Source organism: Aquarana catesbeiana, linkage group LG02 (assembly GCF_042186555.1).
Source record: "Aquarana catesbeiana isolate 2022-GZ linkage group LG02, ASM4218655v1, whole genome shotgun sequence".
Taxonomy (NCBI): Eukaryota; Metazoa; Chordata; class Amphibia; order Anura; family Ranidae; genus Aquarana; species Aquarana catesbeiana.
In genome coordinates, this window is record NC_133325.1 from 650,705,641 (window position 1) to 650,712,227 (window position 6,587).

A 6,587-nucleotide genomic window follows, 5' to 3' on the forward strand; every position below is an offset into this window, starting at 1 on the left:
TTTTTTGCAGATTAGGTATACTTTGATAAAAAAATTATTCTCCTGGTAATATTTTGCTCAGTATGTCTGTGGCTCCTATTTTATAAATCCATACACATACATATTTGAAAGTGATGGATGAAGAAACTGAGTAATTGCATGAGCAAGTACTTCAAAGGTTAAAGATGGGCCATAGTCTGTGTAATGTTAATCCTATCTCATATTTGTGATGTCACCTTGTGAGCTGGAAAGGTTTATGCCTCACCAGGCATATACAGGATAAAACAAAGCATATCTGAATACAACATCAGATTAAACACAGTAATATGGAGGTGGACATATCCCAGGATTAGATTGCAAACCGTTTGCCATAAATCATGAGTTCCTTTCTGTCTGATGGAGGAAGGCCTGTCAAAGTGGCAGTTGTGAATCTTTGCATGAAGGTTTCCATGAAAAATTCCTGTTTATACTTGGTGACACTAAACAATATCCTTATTCTCCAAAGTTAATACATACACATCCACTACTTGATTTCCTTGTAAACTATTTTCATGAAATTATTTCTTACTGTGTTTTTATGCCCCCTTGTAATGTCCTCTGTAAATACCTTTTTGTTTGAAATGAGCAGTGCGCGTTAGCTGCGGTCATGTGCATTGCTCTATGCACACTTCACATCCCACAGTTAATATTCCCTAGTCCATCTGGAAAGTGAACAAGAGATAGTGGCTATGTTCCTACATACAGTGGGACCAGGGAGAGCAGGCGTAGCCACCCTTTAACAGGAAGTCAGATCACACCTAGGGTTTCCACCATTTCTTCAATTCAAACCCATACACTTTAGGACTCTGGTGTAAAGGGGAACTCTGATGTAAGAAGGTTTCTGGTCACCAAAGCTGCCCCTTATATCAGAGTTCCCAGTATCCCCCTTAAATTATGGTTCCCAAAGCCCCCCTTACATCAGAGTCCCCAGAGCACCCCTACATCTGAGTCCCCCTTAACTTAGTGTACTCACTCAGAGCAGAAGAGAAAAGGGAGGGAGGGGGGAAACTGCAGTCACAGTTTGTGAATGGTGACCTCAATCACCTGAGGATGGAGGCTTAGGCATCTGTTTATTTCATCCACAATGTATCTGCTGGCTACTGGGCTTCAAATTTCCTGACCACACAACCCTTTTCTGAGGCAGAGCACACCGGGGATTGGAGTGTGGGTCAGCATGCACAGATGGTAGGGGGAGCAGATTGGGCCCTCCCATCTGTGTGTGTGTGTGTGTGGGGGGGTATACAGAGACAACTACAGTCATCCCTCTGAACGGTTGGCAACCCTGATTATTAGGGTGTGCACACCTGGCCCATGTGCACACCTATGTACTCGTTGGTTCTGGTCAGATCTGAACATATATATATATATATATATATATATATATATATATATATATATACACACACACACACACCACACACACGCGCATGTGTGTTTGAGCATTGGGGTACACACCAAGGTTTTGTGACCAATGACCAATTAGGGGGGCTTTCATAAAATATCAGGGGTCCTTGATGTCTCATGGGACAGTGAAAGAAATGGAGAAAAGAGATTCTCCAGTCCTTTTCTCTGCAGCCTCAGCTGCACTGGACAGTGAATGAAAAGTGCTCTGTGCTGAGCAGCTTCCAGTTTATTCACAAACTGAAACATAGTATACACAGTTATTTTTTCATCAGATAATCCTTATTAAACTTTTCTTTTCCTTATAGTTAGTTCCTAGTAGTTAGACAATGCATTAACATGCCGTGAATACCTAAATACTTATAAACAATAGTGTACTTCATACCCCCTCAAAAACCCTATCCACTAATGCTGTGTACACACAGGCGGACTTTTCGGCATCAAAGCTTCAATAAAAAGGAGGAGGTTTGGGGGTAGGGACTTTCAGGAAGCCATGGCCTGGTGAGGTCAAGTATTTCCATTCCTAGGGACTTTAAATGACATCATGGCCTGGTAAGGTCATAGATGTCCATCCCATTGACACTTAGAGGAAAGGGTTAATTAACAGAGAGTTAACTAACAGGGAGGGTGGGACTTTGTGTGAAGCAAGTGGTAGCAAAAAAGGTAATTGGGTGAACATACCAGGATATTTGTTAATAATAATTTATTATGTGCTAAATTGTAACCATACATGATTCTGATATTAAAGATATAGGTAACATACATAATGCATCTTGGCACAAAGCACCATACATACATATAAATATGTGACAATAATAACAATAGGTTATCATAACTAGTGTGGGATTAGGGATGAGCTTCGAGTTCGAGTCGAACTCATGTTCGACTCGAACATTGGCTGTTCGCAAGTTCGCCGAACAGCGAACAATTTGGGGTGTTCGCGGCAAATTCGAATGCCGCGGAACACCCTTTAAAAGTCTATGGGAGAAATCAAAAGTGCTAATTTTAAAGGCTAATATGCAAGTTATTGTCATAAAAAGTGTTTGGGGACCCGGGTCCTGCCCCAGGGGACATGGATCAATTCAAAAAAAAGTTTTAAAAATGGACGTTTTTTCAGGAGCAGTGATTTTAATAATGCTTAAAGTCAAACAATAAAAGTGTAATATCCCTTTAAATTTTGTACCTGGGGGGTGTCTATAGTATGCCTGTAAAGGGGCGCATGTTTCCTGTGTTTAGAACAGTCTGACAGCAAAATGACATTTGGAAGGAAAAAACTAATTTAAAACTACCCGCGGCTATTGCATTGCCGACAATACACATAGAAGTTCATTGATAAAAACGGCATGGGAATTCCCCAAAGGGGAACCCCGAACCAAAATTAAAAAAAAAAAATGATGTGGGAGTCCCCCTAAATTCCATACCAGGCCCTTCAGGTCTGGTATGGATATTAAGGGGAACCCCGGCCAAAATTAAAAAAAAAAAAATGACGTGGGGTTCCCCCTAAATTCCATACCAGACCCTTCAGGTCTGGTATGGATTTTAAGGGGAACCCCGCGCCAAAAAAAAAAAAATAACGGCGTGGGGTCCCCCCAAGAATCCATACCAGACCCTTATCCGAGCACGCAACCTGGCAGGCCGCAGGAAAAGAGGGGGGACGAGAGTGCGGCCCCCCCCTCCTGAACCGTACCAGGCCACATGCCCTCAACATTGGGAGGGTGCTTTGGGGTAGCCCCCCAAAACACCTTGTCCCCATGTTGATGAGGACAAGGGCCTCATCCCCACAACCCTGGCCGGTGATTGTGGGGGTCTGCGGGCGGGGGGCTTATCGGAATCTGGAAGCCCCCTTTAACAAGGGGACCCCCAGATCCCGGCCCCCCCGTGTTAAATGGTAAGGGGGTACTTACCCCTACCATTTCACTAAAAAACTGTCAAAAATGTTAAAAATGACACGAGACAGTTTTTGACAATTCCTTTATTTAAATACTTCTTCTTTCTTCTATCTTCCTTCATCTTCTGGTTCTTCTGGTTCTTCCTCCGGCGTTCTCGTCCAGCATCTCCTCCGCGGCGTCTTCTATCTTCTTCTCCTCGGGCCGCTCCGCACCCATGGCATGGGGGGAGGCTCCCGCTCTTCTCTTCTTCTTTTCTTCTCTTCTTCTCTTCTTCTCTTCTTCATTTTCTTCTCCGGCCCGCTCCGCACCCATGCTGGCATGGAGGAAGGCTCCCGCTGTGTGACGGCGCTCCTCGTCTGACAGTTCTTAAATAACGGGGGGCGGGGCCACCCGGTGACCCCGACCCCCTCTGACACTTTTATTGTTTGACTTTAAGCATTATTAAAATCACTGCTCCTGAAAAAACGGCCGTTTTTAAAACTTTTTTTGCATTGATCCATGTCCCCTGGTGCAGGACACAGGTCCCCAAACACTTTTTATGACAATAACTTGCATATTAGCCTTTAAAATTAGCACTTTTGATTATTCATGTTCGTGTCCCATAGACTTTAACGGTGTTCGCGTGTTCAAACAAACTTTTTTCCTGTTCGCATGTTCTGGTGCGAACCGAACAGGGGGTGTTCGGCTCATCCCTATGTGGGATAATGCCTAACTACTCTTGAATCACCTGCCTCTAAACAATCTATCAGTTTTGTTACCTAAGAATAGTGTAGATAATATTTTCCCAGTTGGATCAATGCTCACGTCCCCATCCTATCCCACTAAATGTTGGAGCTGCCCTGCAAAAAAATATAGGAATGGGTTGGGAACAGCCAGCCCACCCTTTTCCTTGGTTTCCTGCAATGTTTCTAATTTAACAGTTGAATTACGTTTTTTCCAAATGAGCATACGAAATATGGTATCCAACTGTTTAAAAAAAGACATAGGCAACCACATCGGAGCAATATGTAAAACATATAACAGTTGTGGCACCCATATTATTTTACTGAGGTTTACCCTCCCTACTATTAAAAGAGGTAATGTTCACCAACTTGTGGCTTTCTGTTTAAATTTAATAAGCAGTGGAATAATATTTAAATCTACATACTTAGAGATATCATGATGTATAGTGATCCCCAAATATACAAATGTTTCTACCACTTTTATCTGAGAGGCAGTTGGCAGCAAGGGATCCATGAGAGGCTCACTCAGCAGGAGAGTAGGCATATTCCAGTTTATACTAAAGCCTAAATAAATATTAGAATTTAGTAGGCCGAAAGTATTGATAAGAGAAATCAGGTGTTTTATAGTTGTAGAAGTATCACCCAAGAATAACTAAGCATCATTTGGATATAATGCCAATTTCTCCTCTGTTTCACCTTTCCAAAATCCCATTAGTCCAGAGTCACCCCGAATATTTGCAGCCAATGGCTCTAAAGCCAAGGCAAATAATATAGGAGAGAGTGGGCATCCCTGCCCAGTACTTCTACTCAACATGAATGGTGCTTGTTCTTTCTTCGATGCATGTTTCCCTGAATGTTGCTCTACATGCAGCTAAACCCCCCTCTTCTGCAATAAGCCAGACTGAATGTAACCTTGAAGCTTTATTAACAAAACAGGGTGGAGTGAAACTATTTAGAAAAAACAAATACAGATACATATAATCAGTATATGGAGAATACAGAAATATAATGAATAGGCAAGGCTGTAGATGGTGAAAAGTAATTCTCACCAGCAATGCTGCATTTAGGGGATGCAAGCAGATGCAAATTTTAGTCCAACATGTGCTCTGATAGCTGTTTCCTTCTTTCAGTCTCTAAGATGGAGTCTGAGTTCCCAGGATGCACTTGTTTCTCTTCCTTAGCCTGAAGAATAATGGGAACTTTTGTTAAAGGTGAACCGTTTCTAGTTTCAGCAAAAACAGTAAATTTACCACTGACTTGATCTTGTGGTCAAATCTAATTTTTTTTGTGAAAAAGCCAGTGGAGTGCAAAACACACCCAAAAACTTCCACCGGGTGCCAAAAAAAAGTGCACACACATAAAGAGTGAAACACAAAAACATGCAGCGGGTGTTACACTGATCCTCCACTAGGGAAAGACCTTACCCTGATCCCCCGGGGCGTTAGGCTCCAGACAGGGACTGAGGTATTTAACTGGGGTCCAACTAGCCAAAAACCAGGAGGACCCCCATTCTCTGGAAGGTCTGCTGAAACAGACCAACCCAAGTACTAGGAGGGACTCCCCCGAAGGGAGACCCCATGAGAGAGGGCAAACCAATCCAGAAGGCCTTTGTCCGCCACCACCCAAGACTTTCAGAGTAGGCCTGAGGACCCACACCCTACTCATCACACAGTTACAAACGTGTATACACACCAAACAAAAAAATACAAAAAAGTGACAAACATGGGGATAAATAAAAAGAAAGTGGGGAGAAGGATGATGGGAGAGTGAAAAGATTAGGTATACTTTGATAAAAAAATGATTCTCCTGGTAATATTTTGCTCAGTATGTCTGTGGCTCCTATTTTATAAATCCATACACATACATATTTGAAAGTGATTCCATCCCTCCTACCTAATTACATTCAGGAAATACTAACCACTCCCCCACCGAAGGAGGAGTCAGTGTTCTCTCCTGAAAGACTGACCGGAGCTAGAGCTACCCCAATCTAGGCAAGAAGGCCAGGGACACGACCCTCTGGGTCAGACCCAGTGGTTCTCTATCCCCATTAGAAGGCTTCACTTTCGACTACGAACCACTCCAGGTTACCTTTACACCAGCAGGTTTTGCATAGCCTCCGACATCCCTGATACCACTTCGCCGTAGATCAGGGACAGAAGCAAGCGCCACCTCCTGGCAACTGATAGGAACAGATACTACACTTGATCTTAGCCAAAAGGCCGAGAAGTGGCCAAATCTGGTCAAATCTGGTCAAATCTGATATTGCAGGCAAAACAACTTAATTAATATCCTGCTGGAGGCAGAACACTGCATATGTAGTAAAGCATGCTTGTTATACTCACTGTGCAACCTAAGGAGTTAATCCTCTGCATTGTGTAAAAAGGCTGATTGATCCTGTCTTCTCTGATCCACCACTTCTTTTACTGTCCCCAATCCATCTCCTGATAGTACAGAGGTTTGGAGGCACCCTGCACATGCTTAGTTTGGTGTGTGTTGCTAGAGATGGGTTTTTTTTTTGGGGGGGGGTGCATGTGATCAGCACAAGGCCAATCAGCAC

The 6,587-nt window shown here is 43.2% G+C and overlaps 1 pseudogene; it reads right to left on the bottom strand.

Annotated features, from left to right (window-relative positions):
* Positions 1-6,127: 6,127 nt before the first annotated feature.
* On the bottom strand, positions 6,128-6,261 carry LOC141130855 (U2 spliceosomal RNA; annotated as a pseudogene).
* Positions 6,262-6,587: the final 326 nt, after the last annotated feature.